We start from the raw sequence: 23241 nt of genomic DNA on the forward strand, positions 1-23241 counted from the left end.
CAAATTTCACTTCGCAATTTTCTCACACTTTTATACTCAGAAAATTCTGAGTAGGGAAGAAATTCTTTTACTTATCAAAATACTTTTAAATACGATGAAAGCAAAATTAATAATTATGCACATACTGTTGTGCGGATAAACTTAGTAATGTACCACACACTAATCGGGGGAAGGGAATTGAAGGGTTTCAGATTTTAAATTACGTCCAAAGGGGCGTTTTTTTAACGTTTTGTGTGTTACCTTTATTTATTAAATATCATGTTCTTTGCACTTAAACCGTAAAATTCAGTTCAATAGCAATGTCGCAAAATAATTTTAAAAGGAGCCTATCATTAGAATTTCCGATACACAGCTCCGCGCGCTAGAGATAAAAAGGTTCCCCCCCCCCGTAGAGTGTTGCCATTTCTCGCTTTGAAATCCTTGAGTTTGTTAATCAAAAATTCGTTAAAGTTTTATAAAATATGAAATAAAACAAATTCCAAATTTGGTCTTCCACATACCCATACCATATTCGCAGGAGGATTACGTCATTCAAAATTTGATGGCTCTGTGTACTAATTTCTTCAAATATAAAGCAGGACTCAGGATTTGGTAGCAACAGCTTGAAAAGTGAAACGTACGTTTATAGTGATTCAACGCAAATCGCAAAACGAAAACAACAGTCGTTCAGGGACAGAGCCCCTTTGGACTTTAATAATAGTAATAATAATTATTATTATTAATTGATTCAATCTTTATAAAATGTTCCCCAAATATCTACAGATTAAGACAATTCAGATTAAAATAAATTTAACAAGAAAAATTATGCAGAAAATCACTACAGATTGGTGAATGCGATTTGCACAATTTAAGTTTCTTTAATTTAATAAATTATATTTATTGCTGGCAAACAACTTCCACAATATACGCAAAATTAAAAACTGGAACATTCAGTGATCAATAGAAGACCGAAGTTGCGATGACAAACGAGGAGTTTCCAGGTAAAACTGGAAAAGTTGACAGCTATACAAATGACTTTATTTTATCTTTCAGTTAGAAACTAAACGTATAGTAATATGAGGAAAATGTGTGGCAATGCTGCTGAATACTTTATAAAATGCCTTCGAGTGAGTCCACTTTGAGACGTAAAAGAATTTCGAAACAGAGCATCTTCAATTTTCTTTGTAGAAAAAAACTTGTTTAATGTTATTCATTTGGGATATGCATAAATTTGAAATTCTCAGTGAATCTGCGTAGAGCCTTTGAGTGACGTCGAGCTTCCACAATTCAATTAAAAAAAGAATATTGCATATTTTATTAACATATGCATCTTCATTTACCTGTGTGAAAAAAATTCTCCTGAAAGAATACATATTGTTTAAATATATATGGAGTTAATAATAACTCCATATATTGTTTAACTACCTGTATGATTTTTAAAGCTACCGAGCATTTTTATAAAAACAACCTGCACCTGTGCCAATAATTCGTACCGAGATTTTTCGGTATAATACTATGCTCCTCTATCTTTATTAGTATCGTTAAGCTTCTTTCTTGATATTTTTGTTCCTTTTTAAAAAATAAATATAGATTTGCTAAATTACGGTAATTAATAAAATAATTCTAAAGGTATAATGCATTACGTATTCGGAACACAACAATCGTTTGCGCACCGCCTAAGACAAATTTTAAACACTAGAATTCTGAAAAGAGCGCTAGGTAGGTTTTGAGAAAGATTCACCGAGTTTCGATGCATAGGTGACAACAGGGCCAGCTCTAAGTAAAAGCGACGTACGTAACTGCTAGAGCGCCGAATTTCGGAGAAGACTGGTGAAGTTATTCTTATAAGCGACAACTAAATTAAGATATTATTATGAAATGCTCAGCCGAGGTAAGACAACTTCCCCGTAAGGCGAGTTTAAGGTTGTCAGATATGGAAAGGGAAGTCAGGGTTGCCATATTTGGGGAGAAAGCCCATTTGGTGACAAAATTGGCGACATGCCCTAAACGAATGGAGAACCTTCTAGAAAGAACTCTTACCGGTTTGGCCCAGAAGGTTCTCGAAGGCAGGCCAAAAAGCTATATAAACCCTGCCTGTACGCGGAATGAGAGTCTAGTCTAATGAGTCAGTCAATGTTTCGTCTATCGAGTTGATCGCGAGTTAGCGCATTGTCAAGTTTTATCTTGAGTGTGTTGAGCTCCGAGAACAACCGAACCGAGTCAGGAGCTGTACGCTAGTGTTTATCGTCGAGTGCATCGCGAGTTGTAGCGTGGAGAGTCTCGAGAGTATGTAGAATTCCGAGAACGACTGAACAGAGTCGGGAGCTGTACTCTGGTACTGCCGTGAAGCTGACTTCACCGTTATACGCCTGATAGCTGTGTCGCTGATTGTTTCAGAGTGCTTGTCATAGTTTTTAGACGACCGTTAACGTGCTTTTGGAGCGGCCGAGTAATACTGGCTAATAAATCGTGTTTTTACTTTTCAGGAAGTATTGTCGGCAATCACTACAAATCCGAGAACCCGTACAAAAACGCAATACTATATTTCACTTTAAAATATTAATATTTTTAATTTTTATAAGCCACCAACTATACTGATCGCTTAGGGCTCTCAAAATGCTAGAGCCGGACCTGATGGATAGAAAAATGGACTTCAACTATACAAATAATATATATGATAAATGCTATAGAACGACTATTGTGTGCCATGTCATCGAATTCTTCAATAAAAACAGCATGGGGAAAAAAAAAAAAAATCCCTAGCTAACATTACTACTGCCAATGCCTACTGATAAACACAATAACATACCTCCTCCCATCCAAAAAAACACAGTTGAGATCTGAAGAAAAGAAATAAGCTGATCCATATTTTAATCTCCGTACTCTAATTGTTAAATAATAAGACTTTTTCTGCATTGATAAATAAAATAACGTTAGTACATTACCAAAAAGATAGAAAAAATTTTTATAAGGAAAACTTCATTTTATCCATCATTAAAAACTAGAAAAGATACTTCTTCAAATTTTTTTCTGATAGCAGTTAACTTCTAAATTAGAGGTTATTAAAAACGCGTGCATCATTTTGAAAATATAAGCGCTAAAATAACATACGCATTCATTTCATATATCTTTTTAAATAAAAATTAGTTATATTCGCATGAAACAAATATACTAACAAACTTGAAATTTAAAATTTGAGCTTCTAGCTGCGCTCGGATGCAGAACCACGTGTTCAAAAATTGGTGGTTGTAGGTGTCATCGTCTATCCACAAATTTATATGTATACTCAACTCACCGATTCATTTTTAAAAATAAATATAGGTTTGCTAAATTACGGTAATTAATAAAATAATTCTAAAAGTATAATGCATTACGTATTCGGAATACAACAATCGTTTACACACCGCCTAATACAAATTTTAAACACTGGAATTCGGAAAAGAGCGCTAGATAGACTTTTTATGCCGAAGATATTCAGGAGCATCAGTAACTGTAGTACAATTTCTAAAACTAAATGTAAGTAATTAAAACAAAAAAATCTGATGTGTACACCATATGACTTCCTTGTACGGAATATTAAATTATACGCATTTTTTCTTGCATTTCATTTAAACTTATAGGATTGAATTAAATCTACTTCGCCGACAGCGCATAAACCACAATAGAATAAATGCATTCTTTAAAATCCACACTAGTATTTGTTTACCACAGCGACACTCTAGATTCACTTAACAGTATTATATTTCGTTCATATTATAACTCATAATGCACAAAATTTATATCATTTAAAGAGTAATCTAATCGTTGCCACATGTTCTATTCAAATACTATAATAAAGCTAGAAAAATGTATAAAAGAAATTAAGCACACAAAACAAAACAGAAACAGTTTTTCACAGACGATTGAGTATTTCTCATTCAATTAATTCAGTTCTCACTTCGCGAGAAGGCAAAAATACATAAAACCTCAAAATATCTATATTAAAAATTACGAAGTAAATCTTAAACACTTACTTCCTCGAAAAAATTCCAGAAAGGATTAAGCATGATTTAATTAGCAATAATAAATGAAGGCGTTATCTTTGTTGTTGCGTTATCTTTGTTGAAGCTAAGTTTCTCTAGATTGGCAACAAATCCACTAGTCTGCTGTTTCAAATGTAAACAATTAATGGCCGCCATCAAAAAAAGGCTTAGCGGCACTTAAATAACTTTAAAATTATTGATAATTCTAAAAATATTGCACACAGATTTACTAAAGGCATAAAATCCTTAACCGGAAGATAAAAACAACATAATTCAATCATTTTTAAAGCAAAAAATGTACAATTTACCAACATATAAGAGTAAAGAAACTGAGATCACTGAGCCAGGTATCAGAGTGGATATATATATAAATTTTGGCTTTTTTCTTTTTTTGAATTTTAAATTTTTTTTTTTTTTTTTTTTACTTTTATACGTATTTGTAAAGAATTTGAATTTGTTTAAATTTAAATTATTTTAAATTTTGGCTTTTTTCTTTTTTTTTGAATTTAAATTTGCTTTTTTACTTTTTTACTTTTATACGTATCTGTAAAGAATTTGAATTTGTTTAAATATATATATAAATATGTTTATATACGTTTAGTGCGGCCGATTGCAACCAAAATACGAGGGGCACATCTACATGTTTTAGCAGTCCTATATACAAAATTTCAACGTTCTGAGGCTACTCGTTTTTGAGTTATGCGAGATACGTACGTACGCACGCACGTACGTACGTACATACGTTCGTACAGACGCCACGAAAAATTCTCTTCAGAATTAATTTTAAAGTAGTTTTATAATTTTTTTGAAGGAAAAGGGTATTTTATTCTGTCCTTATGTACAGATATCACGCAAAAACATCGTTAAATTGCATTCGATAGGGGTCAAAACGGATATTTTCGTTGAAATATGCTGCCTGAAACTTTTCGCAATTACAATACTTCCTTTTTACTTCGTACAAGGAAGTAAAAACAACGAAACACACACATATATGTATGCCTCACACTGTGAAAAACAAGCAGCACATAGAGCCACCAAATTTTGAACGCATATAGTCTTGGTCTGAACATGCGCACAAAGCCCGAATTTTGAACTGTGTGAACTGTTTGAAGTGTGAATCTAATGATATTTTGATTAAAAAAAAAAAAAAAAAAAAAAAAAAAAACGGCGATTTAAAAGCAAAGTGTTGCCACTCCGCAAAATGTAAAATATCTACGCTTTAAATTTAAAAGAAACATACTGCTACTCAGCAAAGTGTAAGAGATTAATGTTTCAAATTTAATAAGGAAATTCGGCGGTTGAACAGAAATTTATTGCTCCTGATCAAAATAAAATATTTTTATTATCTATGCACCAGTAAGATATTTAACTAGGCAGCGTAAGATATTTAACTTTTCGTTCGAATTTAATCTATTATTAACTAACAAACTAAGTGATTTAAAAACGAAAAACGTAATTTTTATCTGTATTATTATTAATTATTAGCTGAATCCGTATAATCATATTATATGAATTTATTCAAATCATTACATATTTTTTCGTTTTTATAATAAGTATTTCTGGCAGCTAGCCGTGCAAACGGGTTATACAAACAATACACTGTTACAATTAGAAAGGTATACAAAGGATGTTGGATGCTGTGCAATTTAATGATTTATCGATTTTTCTGTCACGAAGTTTTATTTATTTATCTCCCTCTTTTTTTTTTTTTTTTTTTTTCCCCCCTCCCGAGGAGAAAGAGGTATGACATTTTTACACAAAGCATTTTATGAGATAATAGATTTAAAGAAAGAAACAAACTCTATAAAGCAATTTAACCTTTCAAATAACACGATACAACAATATACATATTTCTGCCCCACCTAACTATAAGAAAAATTACGAAGGAATACTTTCTCCTTCCATAGCACCCGTAATTCTTAATACATGAATTCTTAAAATGGTTTTTAAAAGCACAGGGAAAGCCTCTTGAATTTTTAATAATCTTGTTTGCTTCCACTAAATGATAGAAGCCTCAAGTAATAGCATACGAAAGCAGAAATGGCGCAGTTATTGTGATTCAATCATATTTATAGCACAGGATTTCAGATATAAGATGTTATAAAACTGGAGAAGCTTTCTGGTACTTAAAAAATAAATGAAGGAGGTCTGAAGAGATGTCCGAATCTTGGAATATTCACTTACCATAATGCCAAACAAATTTAATATATTTTACTTTTAATTAAATTCTGATATAAATTTGATTACTATTATTCAATTTCTAATATCTTTGGTATTTACATATTCATTTTAACAATATTTAATATTCTCCCATTTAATAATTATTTAATTTGTATTCCACAAACACATTCCTACCGGCTGCGCCATTTTATTGTAATGAAACTGTGGTTGTATGACACGGGTCGAGTCGGATTAAATTCCTTTTATTTCTTTAAATTCCCATTTTGTGGCCACAACTCACTTGGCACTCTACTCTTGCCTATTAAAGAACATTTACAATTTTGATATTATTGTCATAGAAGCGAAAGTAGCAGCACACACATGATTGCAGAAAGGAGTCTGGCTAAGAGGAAAGCACAAGCAAAATTGACGCATCAGTTCATAGAAAGAAGGGAGGGAGTCAAAACTTTCAATTTTTAGTTTAGGTTTACAATTCGGCGATTGGTGAAGAGGCATCTGCATTAAGGGTTACTTAGGATCGCATGATTAATTTGAATGACGCAGTTTAGACTTAAGCGCAATTTTTAGGACAAATAGATGAAGTTTCAAGCGAAATAAAAAATAAAAGAGGTTATAGTGAATTAAATTCAGAAGTTTGCTTTATGTTTTTTTATCTTACATATATAATTCAGAGAACTAAATAAAAGTAATTAATTTTGCATTTAAAAGGTTGCGTTAAAGCTCCTAAGTAATAAAATAAGACTTTATTTATAAGAACAGTAACTCTTCGATAACTGAATTTTTTAAGACATTAACATTTCGTAAATTTTAGCATGTAAAATTTTTTACGACACTAGCATTAAGAAAGTGAACTTTCTTAATTTTTCTTTTCTTCGGAAATAACCAAATAACTGTTCTTATAAATAAATTCTTATATATGTATATAAAAAGTTAATTTTTATAATTATATCCCATTTCAGGCTTTCTCAAGGAAGGCGTCTTTAAAAATCATGCCGTTTCAGCCTTTCTTGATGACATTTTCATTCATTGTTAACCTAAAATTCGAAAGCACGATGAACTGATATCAATATAAAGCTTCAGCCTTTAAACTTAGTTTATGCACTGCCTAGACACACCCGTAATGATACTGGTGATTACACCTAATACACAAAACAAGATATTTTCAAGGTTTGATTACAATTCATTATTATTATCTAAATCAGGATCATGCCGATTTCTAAAGATCAGTGGCGGCTAAGGTATTTTGAGAATTCTGTATCTTGAAAACTGAAATACTAAAAGCGAAAGATAGGAATTGGCTAGCATTATATCCGGGTTAAAAAAATGTTTCAAAGAATCGCGAAAGTAGCTTGTAATGTTGCTATCACAATTTTAATTAAATAAATTACTTTTTTTTATATACTTTTAAAAATGTGACTTTCATCGATAAGCAAAATATTAAGCCATATTTAGGAAAAAAAAAAAAAAAATCCTACAACCATATGCCGAATGTAGTTACTATATTGTATTAAAACAAAAGATGTCTTCATTATGGGCTGAAATAATTGTTCTTTATGCCCCTTAAGAATCCTCTTTTCTTCCGTTTTCGTTGTTTCACTCACAGTTTATTCCGGAATCACTTATAATACACAAATTTTACCTTAATTTTACTCCTCCAATGTCTTCTCACCAACTATAACGAAAGGTTAAAAACACAAAGGCTAAAATAATACGAGTGTTGATGTTTTTATAACCGGAACACCTGAGAAATGATAAAGGAAAAAGAGCCTGAAATTGCGCGATTTTTGTTGCCACCTCAAGAAAGCCTGAATTGGAAAAGCCCGAAGGCACATCACGATAATTATTACTCAAATAAATAAAGCACGAAATATCGCTCTATTATTACATTTTTAATAATACATCTACTTATTCTGACCACCTAAAAACTGCACTCTCAATTAAATCACAAATAAACAGAAGCACGGAATCATTTTTCTGTACCTCTTCTTTGACAGACAAACATAAGATGTTTTCATTGGCAAGTTTATTGAACATTTCTACCAGATGTCACGTAACTTCTCGATTCAATTAACAGCTGGGTGTGCTGGTGAAGACTGAAATGCTACTCAAAAGATCTTAAGAGCCACCTCCCACACGATCATCAATCAAGATCAAAACGCAGTGAATCAACCCATCATTTTACCACCTTATTAACTCACCTCCCCGAAAAGATCTGAAGCACGCATGCAACAGTCAACACTTAGATTAGTTCATCATCATCCAGTCTAAATTATTCATCGCATGAATATGTGCCTCTGCTACGTAACCACTAAAAAAGTCATAATTACATAGTTAACGCGTGAAAAATAACTATGATAAGGATCCGCAGCCGAATGAAAGCATTTAACTGCGCGAATTAATATCCAAAAGGTACCGAAAGGCGAAAATTAAATCTCAAAATGCGATTCGAATAGATAGTACAAATTAATTTAACAATTAAAAAGTCGTAAACTGTTACTGATTTAAAATATTTAAAACAATTAACAATAAAAAAAAAGTTAAAATTTACAGCAGACATTCTAAAACAGCTCTGATACAGAATCACAAAACTGAAAAGATGCTTTCCATTAAAAATAGGGGGGTGCCCCTCTTTACCGCTGGGTTTCCGAATCGTTGAACATTGGTAGTTCAGCCTGGAAGTTTTCCAGTTTCCCCATTCGTAACCGTGAATACAAACCCTTCCCTGCCGAGCGGTTAAGTGCCTTAATACTGATAGTTCGGTCCAAGGTTCGACTTGGACAGATAGCAGCCCTTAAGTGCTCTGAAATAATCTAAATTCAGCCCCTAAAAAAAAAAAAAAAAAAAAAAAAAAAAAAAAAAAAAAAAAAAAGACCAAGCTGCCTTTAATGCGGGCTAATTAACGCAACAGCATGCACAGAAAACCGGGAAATAATAAAGGAAATCTAAAGGTGAACTTGTAAAATTATAGGTATTATAAAGTAGCTAATACGTGGATTTAAACAAACAGCATACCTATATTGTGTAAAAACATAAAATAAGGTTGAAGTAAAATAGTAAAATTTATGCAGATTTAAACTACAACTGCGCTTCCTACCAGCGTCGCAGTGTAAGACACGCAGATGACCGCTTGAATGAACAAAAGTTTCATTCTTCTTCGAAAGCTTTTTATTCTTTAAAAATACTATTTTTATACATGTAAATAAATTTAGTGCAGCTATTTCATCGTTGATATCACTTTTCTTACAATGGTGTTTCCTTACACATACAGACACATCATATATATAAATATGTAAGATAAAAATGTATGAATCAGAATTATAATATAACTATAAACATTAATTCTTCCTCTCTATTCTAAAATCGTAATAACTTATCTGCATTGCGTCATTCAAATTAATCATGCGATCTTACGTAACCGTTAATACCAGATGCCTCTTGACAACCAATCGCAGAATTGTAAACCAAAACTTTTCTCTTCGCGTGCTTCCATCTTTCATAACTACGCACTTCAGCTTTTGCTCTCTACTTTGCTAAGATGTAATTTCGCTGGCTTGCTTTCTATCTCAGCAATATCAAAAATGTAAATCCTCTGTGGAAAGGCACGACTAGAGTGCCAAGTGATTGTGGCCACAAATATCAACTGGAAATAAAAATGGAATTAAAACTGCCTCGACTGCCAAGTTCTTTAAATACTACGCAATCAAAATTCTTCTTCAATATGGATCTAATCACGCATCGACACTGCTCCGGCTTTTCCCATGTGCTTTTATTATGACATATATATATATGTATGTTTGCTTTGAACAGAATAATATATATAATGCTACATATACAGATCAAGCAAATTTGTAATAATTTTTTGTAAATAAAATTGCAGCTCTTCTTCATCGAATAAATCACAATTTTATATAATCTACCACCGTTTTTCTGAATTCATTTCAGGATGAATTTAAAAAACGTTCGAACAAATAAATTTAAAAATAAGTCAAAAATTATGTATTAAGAACAAAAATTTATCCTAGAAACAAATCCTATGAATAGAATGAATTTTTGTTTCTTTGGCTTAATATATTTATTATTAATATTGGACAAAATGAATTTTTGATTATTTGGATCATGGCCAAATCCAATCCTACCTTTGCCTTAGAAAAGACCGACTTCCTAAGGTCCCAATCACATTATGCTTCGGCTACGCGGGACTCGACGTCGAAAGGGACAATTCTCAGAACCCGCACATTTCCAGGAAACCCACGTTGCTAGGTTACCATTTTCACTTGCTACAAAGACTTGAACGCCAAACAGTAATCGATTATCGCTCAGATTGGAATCACATGATCCTTCAGAAGCAGAACTTTTTTCTGATCTCTACGCGGGACAGTGCTCCAGCCGAAACATTTTCGGCGAGGTTTTAACGAATCCCGCGTAGCCGGTACATCGTTTCTGTAGGTAGGCGGGACTTTCCTTCCAGCGAAAATCTTTTTTCTAGGAATCCTCCCGTTTAAACCAGTGATACCAGAATCTCGTTTCTTAGAATAGTAAAGTCTAGCAGGGACTGTTGCTAGTTGTGATAAAGGTTTAAGAGAAACAGACTAATATTTATGTCAAAAAATAGGCAAAATCACAATAATACTTGTGAAATCACACTTTTCTACCACTAGTTAAACATTCCAGAAGGAAAGAAACTACTACTGTTCAGTGACCTTAAGCTGGTAGATTGATTATTACTATTACGGTAAAGCGTTTAAGGATGATCTGCACTACTTTAAGGATTCTTTTTTGGAAAATTGTCTAAGGGACACCGGCTCCTAACCCACTGGCTAGCTAGCCCATTCAGTCGTCCAGAAATGAAAACCGAGAGCATATTTCACAAGTGCACATCTGTATAGCCACCGAGGGAGTGGTTTCTAGGATGGACCAATGGGCATCCATTGTCATGTCACATGACCTTTAGCATGCTTTAAGATTTAAGCAAGATGGTTGAAAATATTCTGCCACACAATTTTCTGTACAAAATAATTAAAGCATCGTCGATTTCTTCTCAAACTTTTCATTGCGAAATTGGATCAAATCTAAGCAATTGTGAAGATTTCACTACCTGGTTGAAGGGATTTTAATTAAATGCAAACAAATGTTGGATACTCCGCAAAAATATCCATGTAAAATATTACTTAATGAATGGTAAATAAGATGAAGAAAGAAATATGTGATAAACATCTGAGCCCCAATGATATCTTTATATAAAATTATGCGTATGAGAAAAATATTTACACCAATTATATATGTAAATAGAAGTCAGTAATTTTTATTGCAGTCTATATGAAAAAGATGTTATAATAATCAATGCAGAATTTTATTCAAAGTGAACTTTACTAATTTGGATTCGTATATATTTAGTGTACTAAATTTCACGTTTAATAACTGCTCACTCTTACATGAACTGTCTAGACAAGAAATACTCATCAAACTAAACGAATTTATCTTATTCACAACGAATATATTCAGTTTACACACGTATTAACTTTTAACGTTAACAATGGATATAATCAGATCCTACCCAATATTACTCGAATCTTACACTTTCAAAATTAAAGAATGCAAGCACTGAAATAAGAAAACACTAGATTCATTATAGCACTTCCAGTCCTTCTCAGCAGAATTTAAAAAAAAAAAAAAAAAAAGAAAAGAAAAAAAAAAAAAAAAAAGAAATGTACACTTGAGTTATCTTAATCCACAGGTGTTAGTAAATGCATAATATTCGAGGCTAATTGTAGCTTCAGTCATTTTCTTGGTGTAAAGAGCGATAATATGCCGTGAACATCAATCCCAATATTAATGCGTGATAAAAATCGCAAAAGTGAAATGTCAGCGATTAATTAAACTCATAAAACGAAAGCACTACGAGATTTTCTACTATTACGCCATACATTTTAACTGCGCTTTTAACGTGTGTGAAAATGTATTTTATTTAATTTTTTTAACTAACATTAACAAATATGTATTTGTGCACTAGCAACATATTCGAACAGTAATAGAATTCACATTCATAAAGATAAAATTATTTTATGAGGAAGGGCGTTTTCAAAACAAATGAAAGCAAGAGGCAGGTTTTTATTTAGCACAAGTTTTCACTAAAATTAAAATCAGAGAATAAACGCATAGGCGAAGGAACGAAAGCTAATATTATAACCTGCATAAGTATTTTTTTAAAGCAGGAGAGATGAAAAATGTGCAACGCCCTCGCCGGGATGCGAACCAGGGACCTCTGGAATACGTGCCCAGCGTGCAGACCACCACACCACGAAGGCATGCTAAGAAGGCGGGAGTAATATCTTACATACTCCCCCTTTTAAAGGGCGACCGAGGTTTTAGGGAACCCCATTGCCAAATTTTGGGTGTAGAGAATTATCACCCACCACCATTTTAGTTCGGGCGTCACTGTAGAGACATTAGGTATTTGTTAAAGCAGGAGAGATGAAAAATGAGCAACGCCCTCGCCGGGAATCGAACCACGGAACTCTGGAATACGCGCCCAGCGTGCAGATCACCCCACCACGAAATCATGCTAAGAAGGGAGGGATTTTTCTGCATTACTTTAAGAGAGAAGGTATATTATATTGTTAGAACATTAAATCCCCATTATTGACATTTTAACAATGAAAAAAATTTCCCTACAGTTTCTTTATTCTTCTTAATTTACAGATATAGTATTCGAAGATAAATAATGTAAATAGAATTCGAGGAGCAACAAAATTATTTTTTCAATAATTTGAATATTTTATTTAAATATAGGAATTAAATACAGTCTAAATATTTTATTATCGTAACAAAATCATAATCTGCTCCCACAGATTTTAATCCGAACATCAGAAAATAAAATTCACTATAATTAAATAAACTTTTTTTAAGCACAATTTCTGAAGAGAGCAAGTTTGAATCTAATCTTATGATGGCGGTTTAATTTAGATAACTATTAATTAAAATTACATAGTTATAATACCTAGAACTAACACACGCTACAGTCAATATGATGAAAATGCAATAAATCGTATTGTAACACCACAGAAATTTTTTTTTTTCTTTAGAGATGAATAATTGTTTGTTTGATCTTTTAATTACAGTAGAAAACTGTTTCTCAGGAAAATGGCATAGCAACTTTATTTTGTGTTTTCCAAAAACGTTCTTATTTGAATACTGGTCTCTATGCGAAATAGCCTGTTGTCACAAACAAATCCTTTTGTTCTTCTATTAAACTGAATTAGATCTGATATCATTTTGTAAAGAATATTTTGAAAATATACAGCTTGATTTATTCCACGACTCAGATAAATATGAATTTGTATTACGGCTTATTAACAGCGACATCTTTCAAAACAATTAAACGAAGAAACAAGATTTAAGCACGCAATAAAATACTACAAAATGTAAATGATTTACTGTCTACTTCAGGTGACAAGGAACTTGAAATATAAGAGCACATTCGACTGCTTAGATAGTTTTATATTATACAGATTTTAACACCATTCGGAAAATTCTATGAACTTACACTAAATCTATACAATCCCTTTCAAATTTCGAATCCATTCCACAAAATCATTGTGCGCTGTTCCTGCCTTTGTAATCCTCTTCCGTTAAAACTGAACACTATCATAGGATTTCCTTCAGCTTTAAAAAATTCCGCTAAAGCTGGATTTTGCAAAATATTAGATATTTATCTTGGAGGGGGATTAATAGATAAGAAATGAATAAAAAAATTACAATTAAATAAATTGTTAATTAATTAAAAATTTACTTAGTGACGTCAAATATACAGAACTACACTTTAATGTTAAAATTAGAATTCATACAAAATAAATTTCAATTTTCAAAGTTCCCGCTTTGTTTTCATATTTCTTTTTTTTAACGTAAAATGATATACAAAAATAAAATAACATAATAAAAAATATATTATCATTTGATGAAGGATAATTATTGTTCCGTTAAGTGAAAACAGTAAGATCAAGGCCTTAATTGGGGGGGGGGAGAAATCTGAAAGGTTTCAGATTTTAAATTACATCCAAAGGGGCGTTTTTTTAACGTTTTGTGTGTTACCTTTATTAATTAAATATAATGTTCTTTGCACTTAAACCATAAAATTCAGTTCAATAGCAATGTCGAAAAATAATTTAAAAAATGAGCACATATCTATAGAATTTCCGATACGCAGTCTCAAGCGCTGGAGAAAAAAATTTTTTTTTCTGTACAACGTTGCCATTCTTCGGTTTGAAATCCTTGAGTTTGTTAATCAAAAATTCGTTAAAGTTTTACAAAATATGAAATTGATAATAAAACAAATTCCAAATTTCAAATTTGGTCTTTCACATGTCCATATTCGTAGGACGATTACGTCATTCAAAATTGGATAGTTCTATGTACCATTATTTTATCACAATGAGAGAAAACATTTATGCAGATTTTTCATTATTTAATTTCTTCAACTATAATGCAGGACTCTAATATTTGGTGGCAACAGTCTGAAAAGTGAAACGGACATTTATAGTGATTCAACGCAAAATCTCAAAGCGAAAACAAGAGTCCTTCAGGGACAAAGCCCCTATGGACTAATAAAAAATGACATTGACAAGATTCTTTAAAAAAAAAAAAAAAAAAAAAACTGAAATGTTTCAGATTTTAAATTACGTCCAAAGAGGCGTTTTTTAACATTTTGTGTGTTACCTTTCTTTATTAAATATCATGTTCTTCGCACTTAAACCATAAGATCCAGTGCAACAGCAATATCGCAAAATAGTTTTAAAACGAGCATATCTTTAGAATTTCCGATATAGAGACTCACGCGCTGGAGATATAAATGTTTTTTCTGCACAACGTTGCCATTGCTCGCTTTTAAATAGTTGAGTTTGTTACTCAAAAATTCGTTAAAGTTTTACAAAATATGAAATCGATAATAAAACAAATTCCAAATTTGGGATTCCAGATGCCCATATTCGTAGTAGGATTACGTCATTCAAAATTCGATTGTTCTATGTACCGTTGTTTTATCACAATACGAGAAATATACATACATTTATGCAGATTTTTCATTATTTAATTTCTTCAAATATAATGCAGGACTCTAACATTTTGTGGCAACAGTTTGAAAAGTGAACCGACGCAAAATGCTAAAACGCAAAATGTCCGACGCAAAATGCCAAAACGAAAGCAATAGTCCTTCGGGACTCAAGTCCCTTTGGACTAAAAAAAAAAAAAAAAATAAAATAAAATAAAAATCTGAAATGTTTCAGATTTTAAATTACATCCAAAGGGGCGTTTTTTAACATTTTGTGTGTTACCTTTCTTTATTAAATATCATGTTCCTCGCACTTAAACCATAAGATCCAGTGCAACAGCAATATCCCAATATAGTTTTAAAACGAGCATATCTTTAGAATTTCCGATACAGAGACTCACGCGCTGGAGATAAAAATGTTTTTTCTGCACAACATTGCCATTGCTCGCTTTGCAATCCTTGAGTTTGTTAATCAAAAATTCGTCAATGTTTTAAAAAATAGGAAATCGATCATAAAACAAATTTCAAATTTCAAATTTGGTCTTCCACATGCTCATATTCGTTGGAGGATTACGTTATTCAAAATTCGATGACTCTATGTACCGTTTTTTTATCACAATACGAGAAATATACATACATTTATGCAGATTTTTCATTATTTAATTTCTTCAAATATAATGCAGGACTCTAACATTTTGTGGCAACAGTTTGAAAAGTGAACTGACATTTATGAGTCCGACGCAAAATGCCAAAACGAAACTAATAGTCCTTCGGGATTCAAATCCCTTTGGACTAAAAAAAAAAAAAAAGAGACATAGACAGGATTTTTTAAAAAAAATGACATAGACAGGATTCTTACACAAAAAAAAAAAAAAAAAAAAAAAAAAAAATACACAGGATTCTTTAAATGATCTCATTAAAAATGCCTGTTTGATATTTGTAGTTCCAAAACAAACCCAATTTAATTATAGGACGTCCTTCAGTGTCTCCGTGATAGGTATAGTGATTAGTATTTCTGGCTGCTGTATCGTACACTGGGCTCGCGTTCGAATCCCGGAGAAGGCATGGATGCTTGTCACTGTAAGTGCCTGTGCGGCTAGCTAGAAGTCCTCTCAAGTGACTTGGTGGTAGAAGAAGGGGGTGAGGAATACTCTCTGACTCGTCCCTTTATTAAAACTGGGACGGAAACTGGACAAAATGGTACTGCCACTTATATGGTGCTCAAACGCAGTCTTCAAAGAGAAACTTGCGCTCCTTACAGGGTTTAAATTTCAAGGACTTGTTTTGATTAGGAGAGGCAAATGAGATAGCTATAACAACGTCGTTCAGCAGGACACCAAAATTTAAAATATTATTACCATATTAAAAATCAGGTGTATGATTATTATCATTGCCGTATCAAGTATTCAAGACACAGGACCTTGAGCTACTAATATAAACTGTGTTAGCAAAAACAAATGTATAATTCTATAAAAATATTTAACCTTATTCTAAGTTGTTACTTGGAATTAAATTACAAAATGGAAGTTTATACAGCTAAATTGTTAAGTTCGCAACACCAGCTGGTATACTGGACTACATAGAAATCTATACTTGATACAAATTCTTACAGATACGGAAAAATGAAATAAATTTTGTCACAAAAATGTTTTATTACAGATTTTTGGTAAATTAAAGTACAATAAATACTTCCTATTACACATTTGATATAGAATAAAAGAAAAATCCATCTTCGATCCCCAAATTCCCCCCCCCCAAAAAAAAGGCATTTTCTTCCAAGTACAATAAATAATTTCCAAGTACAATAAATACTAGATTCGATATAGACTAGTAGAAAAATCCATCTTCGATCCCAATATATATATATAAATATTTTTTCCAAAAAGGCTTTTTCTTCTATAAGCAAATATTCTTAATAAATTCCCACAAAAACTGTGCTAAAATCATAAAACTATTAATTCAAATTCTAATATACGACTAATTCGCTACAATACAACACATGGTATATAAGCACAGCATATATAGTGGATTATGTTGCTTGATGTATGAAATAAGTATATTTCATATTTAGTAAGACAGTTCCATAATTAGAATTTCGCTCACCAGAACACCCAATACGAATTACGTACGCTTTTTACAATATACGATTACATATTAGAAATACATTAATTATCACACATGATGCAAGAAAATGTTAATGCTAAAAAGAATGTTCCCAATACATGTAAATAACAATAAAGGTTTCTGCATACCTTATATGAATTGAAGAATCAGTTCAAATGGTTAATATTCATTTATGATTAAATTTATCCCAAACTTATTCGCAGTGGGAACAAACGGTAAATAAGGTATGCAACGGGCATAAACGTCATCACAGATGGTGTAGAAATGGGTTGAAGTGAAGAGCTAAGAGCAAAGCAAACATTCGAAGAAAAAATTAAACAGCACCTTTCACTTTCTGTCACAGTTTTCTTTGTTATTTTTCAAGGTGTGTGCAGCGGATGATAAAAGAAATGCAGACTTTATCAGTGCCGCGACACAATTGCTCCCCACACCTTTTTGAACTTTGAACTCGGAAAGGTGTTATCACGAAAACGAAATAAAACTAACGAAAGTCAGAGATATTGATTCGCAGAGCGGAGTCACCGAATCGTTAGATTAATTCGGGTGCCTTGTGTATTTAGCAATGAACGTTGTTGAGATAACGGAATAAAACGATCAATTGGAAAGGAAAAGGCTGCAGTAATTTACGAACACAGTAATCAATCGAGATTATTACTTGCAGCATTGAGGCAAGACACCAAGATAAAGCTACAATTCATCAATTTCCAGTTTTATAAAACCAATGTCAACAATGATTTCATTAACTCGAGTATCGAATCATATTTACAAAAAGACGCTAGACATGGCATCCTTTTGAAAAATGGCTAAACATAAATTGAGAGAATGTAAGGCGAGAGAATTGAGAGAATGTTAACTGTTCTCAGTCCCATACTTACTCTACAGAAAATATTGCTTGGATTAAAAATATTAAGATGGCTATGGTAGAAATGCTGATAGTTCAGATAGCAAAAAGCTTACGTTTAGAACTAACTACTTTCATAAATATGGTTTCATACTATGGTTAAGTTTTCATCCGATGATTAAATTCTTCACACTTTTCTTTATCAAACAGAAGCCACAAAATATTTTGACCTCAATCTCTCAACTGATGATTTTAATAAAACAAAATGAAAAGAACAAGAAATTTAGTAAGGGCTATATGGATACAGATACTTATTATGCATAAGTAAAAACATTTTACAGAGACGCCAAACCGTATTATTTTAGACGAAAGTAAAACCTAAAGCGAAAAGTACCATAATAAGAATAAACTCTATCACTCAGTAGTTGACATATAATATTTAGGAAGAAATACCCATGCACTATTTCTATTCATTTTATTCCATGCCCTTTCAGATACCTCGAAGACGAATCACGAGTTCCTGCCAAACTTGCGAGTAATATTACTTTGTCCAACACATCATCCCAATTCTGATAAATAGCAGCCAGAAAAATCGCATCCAAAAATCTCGTACCTTTCTTCTACAGTGATAAGAATTGGGAACTACCGATGGGTCAAATTCCCATAGACACGGCGATTACAAACATCCACCTTGGATTCGAACCCACACCCCATCGATGTTGCATTTCACACTAGCCAACCACATACAGCTTAAAAATCTACACATCATACTAGCCAAGCATATGCACCTTAAAAATCTACAGGAAACAGAAATAATCAGCAGAGAGAACATTTTCTCATCAAATAAAAGCAATGCATCCTGCCGCAATTTCTAAAATTTAATTGATGCCTAGGATTTAATACCTTGCAATGCTAATATTTGCACATTTATCAGTACACACAGAAAACAAAACAGTATCGATGTTAACGTGAAAGACCGAAATTGGAGAATGTCGACTTTCACCGGAGAATATCAACATTCACCAAACACGTCGGTGAAAGACCGAATATTTCACTACATTCTTGTATATTCGGACCCTCACCGGTGTATGTCGACAATCACAGATTTGCTCTGGTGAAAGTTAAAAAGAGAGGTCATAAAGTGCCATAATAGTAGTTTAAGTTGTTGCAATAAATAAGATTTGAATCACATAGTTAAATAAGTTTTTCATTACTGTTATTTTATTTTCTCATTTAGAACGTACTGTATAATTAAGTAAGTTTTTAACTTCTATTATTTTCCTTTCTCATTTTGAATGTATTGTGTGTTTTAGGTTCTCATGTTCTTAAGTTCTTATTTCAAGTCTCAAGTGCGTTTATTCGCGACTGAATTACGGAGAAGAAAATATAATATTGTTATATGTTCAACATTCACCATTAGTACATGGTAAATGTCGACATTGACCGGTGTAAGTCAGAAATAAGAGTATTTGGAAAATATTTCGGACATACACCAAGAGACTATGTGAATGTTGACATTCACCGGTGAAAGTCGACATTCTCCAGATTTCGGTGTTTCACCGTAACATCGACATAATATGTATTACAGAAAAATCTCGAAGGCGATTAATTAATGCACTCATTAATAAATACTATGCAAAATCATATTGACAGAATGCAAGAAGCACGTAGAATAATTTTAATTTATTAATCACTGTGGATTTTTTAGGGGGGATGGAGAAAAGGAAGAAGCAATCTATTAAAAATCAATAGCTTATGCTTTTATTTTAATTTGTGAAGATTTAACTGGGTGATTTTTTGCAAACAAATGTTAATTAAAGTTGCGATTACAGTTTCCTGGTACGACAATATAATAACACACTATTCATACCAATTACTTCTATTTGGATGGAGGCTGAAGATCATGCGTTTCTAGCGAACCAGAGCACGTAAGCCTATCCGACGTGAATCGTAAACTTACGAAGATTTTTTTCAAGCACAGATCCGATTGAAAACCCTATGACATTTTCTGGAGCACGAAGTTCCCCCCCCCCAAACGGGTAAAGAGAAACCAAGCAGAGGTGATGCCACGAAAGAAATCAGTATTCAGATATCGATTTCTGGCTCAATATTTTTGAATCATAAATGTTACTTTTTCCCCTAAAAATAGTGAGTGACAGAAAATTGCCAACTCGGTGCTCAGGAATTTTTAACCAATAATTTAATTAATTTTCATACCTACCTAAGCATGCATCATGCCTTATTTAAGCATGCATAATGCTGATTAAATTTCACAAACAGATTTTGTTCTCTATCGGCACCGTAAAACATTGTGACATGTTTCGCATACTGTAAATTACGTATGTTACGAATAAAATGTAAGCATGAATTGGTTTTCTAAAACATTTGTTTCCCCCCATACTAATTCGCAATGAACAGCATAGTGTTCGAGTGAAGCAAATTATGTCCGAGATCACAGAAATGTAATTTTCAGTCGAATTCAAGCAAATTAGCTCTTTCACAAGAGCAGAAACCAAAGTTTTTTTTCTTTCTTTAATAATAACAATTAAAAAGGAGACAATGCCTAAATGAAAATATACTTTAAAGCTTGGAAGATGAACATAACGCACTATTAACTTAAATTGTATTTCATTAGAAGTACGATATTCGGTATCCAATGAATTGGCACGTCGGATAATCCAGCAAAAGATGGCACAATTAGTAGCATTTCATCACGCAACATTCAGAAAGGCTCCTTAGTTACTTTGCATCCCATTTTCATACTCTTTTGACGCTTTCAGAAAACGTTTTTATTGAATGGATTAAAAAAGATAAAAAGGGACTAACAGTGGAAGAATGTTGTTCACAAGTGCCACGTTTTTAACTATTATGTTACTAGTTCTATTGTGGAAAAAATTAATTGACAACGTCATAATTCAAAATGGGTTCTATCCTCAAGTAACGAGAGAAATGTAAAAAAGTAAGTAACGAAGAGAGTGAGATCGACTAAGAAGATTCAGTTAAGATTTTTTCGTGTTAGGCTACCGAAACGCTAAATACATTACTTAAATTCGCCGAAGAAACTAAAAAATATAACACTAGAGGGGAAGGGAACCCTCACATTCTATGGAATGATTTTTCTTGAAGGGACAGCACAGTCCGTGAAACCTGTCATAGTGGTCATTCGCATTTTACTGATGACTTCATCGCAAAAGCTGACTAAATTAACAATTAAATTATGAATAAATTTATTTACTTATAAGTTTTACACATTACGTTTTCAGATTTAACTACATTGCTTCATGTTCTTCTGTGACATTTTCGAGGGAAGTTCCTTCGATCAGAAGCAGAGTACAAATACAGAATATCAAAATACAATAAAAAGGATTAAAGTATTTACAGCATCGCCGCCTCCTTAAGTACTGGACTGCCCGGGACGTACAGTCTTTAAGGAGGGGGCTATGCTGTAAACATAAAATCTTATTATTGATTTTTTGAGTTTTCTGCTTTGCTGTAACATTTTATATCGCTTTACTTATTTAATTAATTAATTTTTTTATAATGGTAATCGTGGTTTATTTTGGGTTTAATGTACTTTGTGGCCACATGCCTTGTATATAATTGTTTATTTGTTGCATAGAATTATAGATAATTTAATTCTGAGTGCAACGGTTGTAGAACTATGAAAATAGCTTAATTAGAATTAGAAATGTAGGCAATTTCGTTTCCGAAACGCGGAAGATTCGCGAAAATACATTTTTGAAGCTCTATGACCGATTCTTCCAGAAATTTTCTGCTGCAGAGTATAAATACGGGTCGGAAAGCTGAGAGAGTATCTTTCGCACACTGTTGTCATTGATTTGCATTGCCTTGGGTCCTTCTTGAAAGCTATTATCGCTTGTCACGTTTTGCGAACTTGTCCGAATGGATTGTCTTGCTCCTTTTGGTACTTCTCTTCTCCTTTACTCCGTTTTCTCACGTGAGATTATCTCCACGTCCGGATTTCTTTATGTCAAGTGCCCTTGGGCTTTAACTCTGGAACCGGCAACGTTGCTCTTCGCAATAGCTCGGTCAATTATAAAGTCTAAGGGAGAGTTCAGCTGTTACACAGATGTAAGACTTAGTAGTTAGTTGAATTACGAGTTCTAAATCGTAGTATAACTAAGAGTGATTTGACGAACGTAACAACTTATTTCATGTATTAAGGAGGAACTGCTGAATATTCACGTTCTCCTTGAATTATTTCCAGTTATTATTGTGCTGTATACTACTTATTTTGTTTATTTTCCTAATAAATTGTTCATTTTTTCCTGCTTATCAGGACTTATTATTCAAAAGAATACCAATGATTCCGTATCTCGCAATAATAAGCAATTTCTTTTTCACTCCTTAACCCATTTAGCAACGCAAAATAAAAAATCTGTTGTGTACACCACACGACTTCCTCGTACGGAATATTAAATTGCATTTTTTTCCTGCCTTTCATTTAAGCTCATTTCCTCGAATTTCATTAGACATATATTTCTCATTCAATTAATTCAGTTCTCACTTCGCGACAAGCAAAAATATATAAAAACTCAAAATATCTATATTAAAAATTGAAAGATATAGAAAAACATAAAACAACAAATACAGTTAAAACAATTAAAAAAATTTTTTTTACAATTAAAATTACAGTTTCTAACGCAAAAACACACAATTCGGCCGGCCGGCAAGAAGGCAGATTTTTCGGTGCACAAAACTGAAAGTTTACTTTTGGTCTCACTCGGCAAAAACACTCTGAAGGCATAAAACTGAATTTGTTGTGGACGCTATGCTGAGTCAATATATGAGATAATTTAATAACTTAAATAATTCGAGAATGGATTAAGCATAATTTAATTCACAATAATAAAAGAAGACGTTACTTTGTTGTTGCAAAGCTTAGTTTCTCTAGATTGGCAACAAATCTACTATTCTGCTAAGTTTCAAATGTAAACAAATATGACTACTATGGCAAAAAAATTAGGCTTAGCCGCACTTAAACAACTTTTAAATTGTTGATAATTCTACAACTATAACATGCAGGATAA

General features: G+C 32.4%; 1 protein-coding gene across 5 annotated transcripts in view; it reads right to left on the reverse strand.

The window, feature by feature from the left end:
• The window catches only part of MED15 (mediator complex subunit 15), a 196389-nt gene that overhangs the window by 49960 nt on the left and 123188 nt on the right, over nt 1–23241 (reverse strand). Inside the window, exon 1 of one of the 5 annotated variants that reach the window (XM_035351294.2) lies at nt 17478–17655. The exons of the other annotated variants lie outside the window; for them this stretch is intronic. The gene's annotated coding sequence lies outside the window, so the exon portion shown is untranslated. Of the gene's footprint in view, nt 1–17477; nt 17656–23241 lie in introns of those variants that run through there. 5 annotated transcript variants of the gene reach the window in all.

Source organism: Stegodyphus dumicola, chromosome 9, assembly GCF_044657685.1.
Source record: "Stegodyphus dumicola isolate Sdum_Otavi_A_Nest chromosome 9, ASM4465768v1".
NCBI lineage: Eukaryota > Metazoa > Arthropoda > Arachnida > Araneae > Eresidae > Stegodyphus > Stegodyphus dumicola.